The sequence below is a fragment of the Oryx dammah genome, unplaced genomic scaffold (genome assembly GCF_014754425.2).
Source record: "Oryx dammah isolate SB20612 unplaced genomic scaffold, SCBI_Odam_1.1 HiC_scaffold_25, whole genome shotgun sequence".
NCBI classification, from domain to species: Eukaryota; Metazoa; Chordata; class Mammalia; order Artiodactyla; family Bovidae; genus Oryx; species Oryx dammah.
The window spans coordinates 75072506-75082482 of record NW_024070209.1 but is presented as its reverse complement, the minus strand read 5'-3'; the positions used below and the strand labels follow the sequence as shown (position 1 = coordinate 75082482).

General features: G+C 40.3%; 1 long non-coding RNA gene and 1 other non-coding gene across 2 annotated transcripts in view; both read right to left on the bottom strand.

Annotated features, from left to right (window-relative positions):
- Positions 1 to 2230: 2230 nt before the first annotated feature.
- TRNAC-GCA lies at positions 2231 to 2302 on the bottom strand. Its single transcript has one exon. It is a non-coding gene; the product is annotated as a tRNA-Cys (tRNA).
- Positions 2303 to 8374: 6072 nt separating this feature from the next.
- Positions 8375 to 9977, bottom strand: part of LOC120851624 — a 42177-nt gene continuing 40574 nt past the window's right edge. Inside the window, exon 4 of the long non-coding RNA XR_005718364.1 lies at positions 8375 to 9726. This is a non-coding gene — a long non-coding RNA (uncharacterized LOC120851624). The remainder of the gene's footprint in view (positions 9727 to 9977) is intronic.

Sequence of the window (9977 nt, the reverse complement as noted above, 5' to 3'; positions counted from 1 at the left end):
TTTCAAGCCATAAAAATGTTAGTTAAGGGACACTGACATGAACTAGGGCAGGGTGGGGGGAAAAAGTTGGAAAATAGCAAGTGCAATTTCAGGCTTATGAGAAACAGAATTAAAGTTAAGGGAAGGAAGGCAATCTATTGTTGTCCAGAAACTGGCAAACAGCACAGCCACTGCATCATTATAGTGGCAACAACCTGCTGTGTTCATTTGTCTCTGAGCTGTCTGACCTAGGAGCTGAGTGATTTATCTACTTTCCACAGCTTCAGCTGGACCAGGCCAAGAGGATAACTTGGAGAAAGGGGTGGTAGTGGGGGTGCTGACACTCAAGCACCAAGCCAATGAACTCCATATGTCTTGTGTTAGAGAGCATGCTCATAAATCAACCAATATCACACATTTATTTCACACCTACTATAAACAAATCTCTGTGCTAGAAAGATGCTGGTCATACAAAGATTGAAAAGGGCAGAGTCATTGGCCTTGGAGAGCTTAGAATCTAGTGGCAAAGATTAAACACTCAGAAAATAAATTAGTAACGTACATTAGGTCATGGCTAGAGATGACAAGAGCTATTAGAATACAGAGGAGGACTGTTCACTTTCATATCATGGAAGGCTTCTGAGAAGAGACAGCACCTGGATTGAATTTAAAGAGCAGGCAGAATATGCATAGGCAGGAAAAATGGGGATGAGAACTTGAGAATAAAGTAATCATCAAAGCCTCAGAGGCAGGAATGAGTTGATTATGTTTGAAGAAGGGTCACACTGCTCGTCCAAAGACAAATTCATCACCTATAATTTAGATACAAGACAGACAGTACCCAAGTTCTTCACAACAAGGCAGAGGGGTGGGGCAGCAATGAATACTCAAGTCTCTGTACACCAATACTGGGCTGAAACACTTTGTCAAAAAGTGAATGACATCCAGTATGAAAATTAAATGTCTAGGTTTCTGGGCACAAGATATTCTGCTAAAGTATAGAAAAGCATCCAGACCAAGCATTGTTTCACCCCACGATCCTCCCCAAAAGTTATCTGCAACCAGAATAGTGTATCTACCTCAAGCTAGTGTGCTCTTATCCTGGTAAATAAGAAAATTCAGTAATGAGGCTTAATTCTAGCAGGAAGAATAGAGAATCCATAAGAATTGTTAGAAGTTAAACAAATAACATTACGTTCATCTGTCTTGGGTTCAGCAACCTCACTGCAGACTTGCAACACCATTTAAACATATCACATCCTCATTAGAAGTTGACGATCTCAAAGAGCAGCCATCACAGCACAACAATTTAGAGAATCAGCAAATGGATTAGAGGGAGGAAGGAAAGCTGTGGAACCCTCAAGGTACAAGGAAGAAAATGTCATTTCTAATTCTAGACATATTTCTAAAACATACCTAATTTTTAATTCTAGCCCATGGAAGGAAAGGGAAGAAAGTCAAGATGAAAATTAAGATGCCAAATCTCAGAGATAGTGGTTTTAAAATAATAGTCTTGTTTGCATTACAACAAAGGGGACCTGGGTGTGTGAAGGGGGAGGCCAGAGCAAACATGTACTTTGGAGTTGCAAACAAATCTGCTACAGAGGACTCATCCTGAGGAAAGATCAAAGATATATGTCTTCAGGCAAAGAGAATTCAAACAAACAAAAGCAAATAAAAAGGTATCTAGCGATTTGGTATTATTCAACTAATGGAAATTCTAGAGAAAAAAAATACAAACTGCATTCAGAGAGAGTAGTGCACCTGGACAACTGAGGCCTGACCACACTGTAGCACTGAGAATAGGCTCTAGAACATGCTCAGTGATCTCCCGATTGCCAACTTCTGTGCATTCACACGCATCAAGCCATTATGTGAGTCAGCTCCCTTGATGAGTTCAACTCTTGAGGCTCCCTGGTCCATTGACTTCTGCCACCAGCAACTTCTTAGTTCTCCTTCAATGTTTCCTAGCAATCCAATTCAGCCTCCTTTTCAGGACACTCTTTCTCTTCTCTCCTCTGGATTGACTGTTCACCCTGAAATTCTTTCTCTACTTCTTTCCCATATTAAACTCAATCCCAGGAAGAGAAGGGCAAAAGGCTTAGAATTTAATCTTGAAGTGAAGTGAAGTCACTCAGTCATGTCCAACTCTTTGCGACCCCGTGGACTGTAGCCCACCAGGCTCCTCCGACCACGGGATTCTCCAGGCAAGAATACTGGAGTGGGTTGCCATTTCCTTCTCCAGGGGATCTTCCCAACCCAGGGATCAAACCTGGGTCTCCTGCATTGCAGGCAGATGCTTTAACCACTGAGCTACCAGGGAAGCCCATAGAATTTAATCTTATGGATCTCCATGACTAGCTTTCCAATGTTGGCCAATATACTTCGCTACTCTCAATTGGTTTCCTTACCAATAAAACACAGATGATAATCTCTTCTCAGGTTATGTCAGTTGACTGTTTCAGAAATCACATGAGATGATAAAAGGGAGAGTGTTTTGAAGACTGTAAAGACTTTGTAAGTTGTTCACCTCTAAGATAAGATGGATGATGAAAATTGTAGTGAATCCACTCTCGTCTAGACTGCCTCTCCTACAGCTCCTTCACGATTTCTCTTCCCACTAACTTGCTTCCAAACACAACCCTCAAGGTGTGCCCCAAACATGCTGATTACTCCCCTCCTTCTATCTCCATTTTATCACTCTTAAGACAATCACTTAAAAAAAAAAAAAAAAGCCCTTCGTTTAGGACATGGATTAGGGGGAGAATTGGGATCAACTTGGACAAGCCAGCAGCTGGTGTAACTGTAAAACACATTGTTGTTCTAACCAAGAAACAGTATTGTGTTTAACCATGAAGACTCAGAAGTTATACTTTCTGGGTTCAAATTCCAACTTCACCAATATGACTTGTTCTTTGACCTTGAGTAAACTGCTTGACCTTTCTGTGACTCAAATTCTTCAGCTATAAAACAGGGATGTTATCTACCTCATGGGGCTCTTGTAATTTTTACATGAAATAAGACACATATACTATCTGAGACACCGTAAATATGGAATAAATACTCAGTCTAATTTCATATAGTTAGAGGTGGTAACAAGAACTTAATCATTCAACAAATATTCAAGGATTAATTAGAAATCTATTTGCTCCAAGAACTGAAAATACAGAGAGAACAAAGCAGAGTTCTACTCAGATTTATGAGTCTAATGTGAAATATAAACAAGTAAATAAGAAATTGAAGCAGTGATAAGTGTTGTGATAGGGAAAATATACAAGATGCTGTGAAAACACACAGAAAGGGCTTCTTGGAAGGACAGAAATGGGGAAAAAGCAATAAGATGCTATGGGCTAAATTTTGTCATCCCGAAAGTCATATTTTGAATTTCTAACTCCCAGTACTTCCCAATGTGAATGTACTGAGAAATAAGGATTTAAAGAGAAGATTAAGGTTAAATAAAGTCATTAGATCAGGTCCTAATGCAATGATGTCTTTATAGGAGGAAAAACCTTGGACGCACACATAAAGGGCAGACCATGAAGACACGGGAGAAGATGGCCATCTATTAGCCAAAAAAGTGAGGCCTTCATAGGAAATCAACCCTGACAACATCGTCATCTTGGACTTTCAGCCTCCAGAACTGTGAGGACATAAACGTCTGCCACTGAAGCCACACAGTGGTCATATTTAGTTATGGCTGCCCTAGTGTACACAGTGTATTCTTGCCACCTCTGCTTAATATCTTCTGCTTCTGTTACATTCATACCGTTTCTGTCCTTTATTGAGCCCATCTTTGCATGAATGTTCCCTTGGTATCTCTAACTTTCTTAAAGAGATCACTAGTCTTTCCCATTTTATTGTTTTCCTCTATTTCTTTGCATTGATCACTGAGGAAGGCTTTCTTGTCTCCCCTTGCTATTCTTTGGAACCCTGCATTCAGATGAGTATATCTTTCCTTCTCTCCTTTGCCTTTTGCTTCTCTTCTTTTCTCAACTATTTGTAAGGCCTCTTCAGACAACCATTTTGCCTTTTTGCTTTTCTTTTTCTTGGGGATGGTTTTGATCACCACTTCCCTGTACAAAGTTACGAACCTCCATCCATAGTTCTTCAGGCAATTTTTCTATCAGATCTAATCCCTTTAATCTGCTTGTCACTTCCACTGAATAATCGTAAGGAATTTGATTTAGGTCATACCCAAATAGTCTAGTGGTTTTCCCTACTTTCTTCAACTTAAGTCTGAATTTTGCAATAATGAGTTGATAATCTGAGCCAGTCAGCTCCTGGTCTTGTTTTTGCTGACTGTATAGAGTTTCTCCTTCTTCAGCTGCAAAGAATATAATCAGTCTGATCTTGATACTGACCATTTGGTGATGTCCATGTGTAGAGTCATCTCTTGTGTTGTTAGAAGAGGGTATTTGCTATGACCAGTGTGTTTCTTGGCAAAACTCTGTTAGCTTTTGCCCTGCTTCATTTTGTACTCCAAGGCCAAACTTGCCTGCTACTTCAGGTATCTCTTAACTTCCTACTTTGGCATTCCAGTCCCCTATGATGAAAAGGACATCTTTCTTTTCTTTCTTTCTTTTTTTTTTTTTTTTTTTCTTGGTGCTAGTTCTAGAAAGTATGGTAGGTCTTCACAGAACCATTCAACTTTAGCTTCTTTGGCATTAGTTGTTGGGGCATAGACTTGGATTACTGTGATATTGAATGGTTTGCCTTGGAAATGAACTGAGACAAAGGTCCACATAGTTAAAGCTGTGTTTTTTCTAGTAGTCATGTATGGATATGAAAGTTGGACCATAAAGAAGACTGAACACTGAAGAACTGACGCTTTTGAAATGTGGTGTTGGAGAAGACTCAAGAGTCTCCAAGTCTGCAAGGAATTCAAAGCAGTCAGTCCTAAAAGAAATCAATCCTGAATATACATTGGAAGGACTAATGCTGAAGCTGAAGCTCCAGTACTTTGGCCACCTGATGTGAAGAGCTGACTCACTGGAAAAGACCCTGATGCTGGGAAAGATTGAAGGCAGGAGGAGAAGGGGATAGTAGAAGATGAGATGGTTGGATGGCATCACTGACTCAATGGACATGAGTTTGAGCAAGCTCTGAGAGATGGCGCAGGACAGGGAAGCCTGGCATGCTGCAGTGCATAGCGCCACAGAGTCAGACATGACTGAGTCACTGAACAACAACAAGTGTGCACAGGGTGTTTCAGTGGGATCTTCAGAGAGACGTGACAATGCATCTGAGACCAAGTATGCGTAGGAGAGGGCCAGGGCAGAAGACACAAAAGAAAGGTCAATGCCACAACTGCTCATAATACCACCTTTCATCTCTCTATATACCAATGAATATATGTATACTCATATATATTCCAAGTACTTTGGAGCATATTATTAACTTCTTTTGTCCTCACAACAGCCTTGAGGTGGTTGGACACATATGATTCATAACTATCACTGATTTCCAGAGATCAAAACTAAGGTTCAGACAGACACATGATAAAGGCTGGCATGGGGCTGAACTGGACTCCCCCAAACTAGAGAAGTGCAAAACTGTAGGTCTTAGTAAAGAAACAGCAAAGCTTTCCCTTCCTTGTATTTGGTACTGAATATGGTTTATCTTTATTGATGTCATGGAGCAGGAAAAAATTTAATTCCAAGTATAATCTTATTCAGAAACAGCTAAATAATGTAAGATAATCAGTTTGGAGGCAGATAACAAGAAAACAATTTGAAAAAGAAAGAATGGTTGAAGATGGGCTTACAGATGCATTAGGCCAACAGATAAAAAGGGAAACTGAACACAACAAGTATTTTACAGGGGTTGTGGGCACGGGGTAAATTTGGTGAAATCTGTGTGTTATTCATTGAAAAAGAGAGGTGAATAGTGAATCAAAACTTCTCCCCTAGTCCTCAAACATCTTCAGTGGTGATTTAAACAGTTTGCTCCCCACACCTAGCACATCTACCTTGAGATTAACAAACCTGAGTTTAGCGCTTTCAGATGAATCCACACTGCACGAGGACTTCTAAAAAGTAACAAGGTGGGACTTCCCTGAAGGCATAGTGGATGAGAATCCTCCTGCTAATGCAAGGGATATGGGCTTACCCCACTTTGCACGGAGCAACTAAAGCCCGTGGACCACAACTACTGAGCCTGCGCTCTGCATTCCGTGAACCACAGCTACTGAGCCCAAGCGCTGAAGCTCAAGAACCCTAGAGCCTTTGCTTTGCAAAAAAGGAGAAGTCACTGCAGTGAGAAGCACACCCACCGCAATGAAGAGTAGCCCCTGCTCACTGCAACTGGAAAGGCCACGCACGGCAACGAAGACCCAGCACAACCAAAAATATTAATTAATTTAAAACATTTAAGAAGTAGCAGAGGGAGGTGAACTTGGTGTTTCCACTGTTCTGACACAGTCCAGTGACGGGACGTTGACAGAGTTAACTAAGAAAGCATTCTTAAAGCGTCCCCTCAGTTTCCTCACCTGTAAGATGTGTGCTAAGTCGTGTCCGACTCTTTGCGACCCCATGGACTGTAGCCTGCCAGGCCCCTCTGTCCATGGGATTTTCCAGGAAAGAATCCTGGAGTTGCCATGCCCTCCTCCAGGGGATTTTCCCAACCCAGGCATCAAACCTGCATCTGCTGCATCTGCTGCATTTCCTGCATTGGCGGGCAGATACTTTACCACTAGCACCACCTGGGAATAGGGCCTCATTGAATGCGAGAGCTAAATGAAAGAATTAGAGGAGAGATCTAATGCTTGGTCTAAAACATTGTGCCTGGTACAGAATAACAGTGCCAGGATAAACAGTAGGTCCTTATATAAAATTTTAGGAGAGAAAAGGAGCTGCTTCTAACTTGAGACTGAAGAATGTTTTAGATACCACTAAGCTCCTTTCCATTCTGAACTTGACACTATTAAAATGCATCAGTTAAGGATTAACACTTCCATGGCCATGAGATCCCCAGAGCAGACAAACAACAACAGCTGACAGCACCCAGCATCACCTTCCTACTTTCTGAGATGAGCAAGCTAGAGTCAAAAGAACCTAGTGATGTCAAGTAAATGTATGGGAGCCTGTCATTGGAAAGTTCCTAATAAGGTTTCCAGGTGATTCATTGGGTGACGGGAGGCGTCTGACTCACCCAGGCTGCCCTTCCTCACATCCGCAGATGTGATGGACACCTGGGCTCAGACAGTGCTTTTTCAGAGCAATCCAAGGTGTTCTTCAGAGGACACTGAAAACACAATTATTCCCCTGAGAAATAATGAGAACCAAAAATATCAACTATATTATCTTCACCAAGGTATAAGCACTGGAAAGATGAGAACCAAAATTTTCCAGGGAGAGTTGTTGTTCAGTGGCTAAGTTCTGTCTGACCCTTTGTGACCCCCATGAACTGCAGCACACCAGGCCTCCCTATCCTTCACTATCTCCCTGAGTTTGCTCAGACTCAGGTCCATTGAGTCAGTGATGCTATCCAACCATCTCATCTTCTGTAGCCCCTTTCTCCTCTTGCCCTCAGCCTTTCCCAGCATCAGGGTCTTTTTCAATGAGTCAGCTCTTCGCATCATGTGGAAAGAGAGGTGCTGTTTTTCAAGCCTATAAGGGGTCAACACAAGAACCATCTGATTACCCCTGGGGCTCATGGTGGGCTGCACATGTCTGTATAGTCACAAAGTGCCATATTATAGAAATGTCACTAAGCCAAAGGACTTCTAAGCTGGGCATCCCATAAATTCTGAGCAATGAATGAGGTCTCATCTGGCTGGACTCCAAAAGCAGAGCGTTTGGGAATATGATCTTGCTACACAGAGCCCCCAGATAGCGAATGGAGGACAGCCTGCCAATCACCACTGAAAGATGCTCCTAGACAGCCCTCTGCAAGTGTAAAATCTTCTGACCATATCCTCTTTGCTTCTCTCTACTCTCACACAAGCTCCTGCACCCTTCAAGGAATTCCTGATATTGATGTGTTATTTGATTTCTGCTAAAATAATGCTTTTAACATTGTTCAAATGTTCCACCTCCCCTCCTTAATCTTCACTTCTTCAAGGGCGACAGGAAGCCAATCTCCAATTTTTCATGTTCCCTGTTCTTTCTCCAAACCATGCCTGCCCCAGACCTCACTTCAGCCCTAACCTCAGCACAGGCCCCACACTAATGCCTGTGCTATGACTTAAAGAACAGAACCCTGTTTGCTTCAACCTCAAAACACATAGAAATCCCAGGATACAGAATTCATATATGACGTTGGTCAAGACAACTGCCATGTACCAGCATCATGACAGGTTCATTCTCGCATAGCAAACTCCTTCTTAGACTAATTTTTCAGTTCCTTACAATGGCTTGTAATTTGCTTTCCAACCTATGTTATGTCTGTGATTGGTTTTCCTCAGGGCCAGGTATTGAGGATGGTCATGATGGATTGGTACTATCTGTACATTTCCCTTTTCACTTCACATTGACTTTGCTGAATGCAGAAGATTATGAGACTCTCAATGGGGAGGTAGAGGGATCTTTATAAAGATGCACGGCTTCCCTACTCACAATCAGACCCTGGAAAATTGTACAGGCTCGGGCCTCTAAAAGGTTTAGAAACCAGGTTTTAAAGACCTGCTGCACCTTAAGGCTCTGACCACTGCTTCTAATGTGTTTTCAGAATAGTGCTGTCCACAGGAAACACCTTATGACCCAGGACACCCCTGTGCCCCTCCTAAGATATCCAGGAGGACCTGGAGACACATACGAAGAACGATATCTTTTCTTCTCTCTTGCTTTCCATCTTTTCTAGCTAATTTCTCCTTTTCAAGCTCCACATACATATTCACATTCAATGCCCAGTTGGAAAGAATGAGAAATATCTCACCAACTGTGACCTCATTTTTGAATTATTTGCCCAAACAGAATAGAAGGCAGTAAACATCAAAAATTTTACATGTTAACATAAAATTAGTATCTATGAATTAACTATGATTTAGTTAACAATGAAATTAGTAAGTACTCTGTTAAAAAAATTAGAACAATTCAAACCAAAAAGTAAAAGTTTCCACATATATATGGTTTACAAAGATTATACAAATTAAAAAATCAACATTCTTGTTAGCATTTTGAGCTACAAGCTCTGATTTATCTTCTGAAAGATAGTATATGATTAGAACATTTGTGGAAAATCATATCAGAAAATGATAACTATAATTACTTCTTGAAATGGAGAAAAACTTACTTTTCATAACCTTTTATACTGTTTGAATTTTTCACTCTAAGCATGCATTGCCTTCTAACAGCAAAGATAAACAAATCAGACAATTAATCAATTGGCTAATTTTTAAAATTTGTTCTTGTTAAGAAGTCATCAAACCCAGTCCCTCAAATTAAAGTTCTTTTCTGGTGTGAGGATCTGAAAATAGAAGCTTTAGTCCCAGCCCTCTCCTTAATATTTCTCATGACTGTGTTTCCAGTCCACGAACACAGAATTATTCCATTTATTGATTTCCATCTATTTCTTTTCTAAGTTTTGTAGTTTTCCACATATATACCTTGTACATATTTGTTAAATTTATACCTAAGCATTTCGGCTTCTGGTGCCATTGTAATTCTTTTAATTTCAATTGCTTAATATAAGAAAACATTTGACTTTTGAATATTAGGCTTATGTCCTATGACCTTGCTATGTTCACTGATTACTTCCTTGAGAGTTGTTTGTTTCTCAGTTCTTTGGGGTTTTAGATAATCTTGTCATCTGTAAACAAAAAAAAATAGTTTTTAAAATTATTTTTTGTTTTATACGGGTGTTTTCAAAAACAGAAGTATAGTTAATTTACAATTTCTTATTAGTTTCAAGTGTACAGCACAGTATTCATGATACACACACACATATATATACACTGTTTTATATATATATATAATATATATATACTGTTTCAGATTATTTTTTCCATTATAGATTATCATAAGATATTGACTATAGTTCCCTATGCTATATAGTAGGTT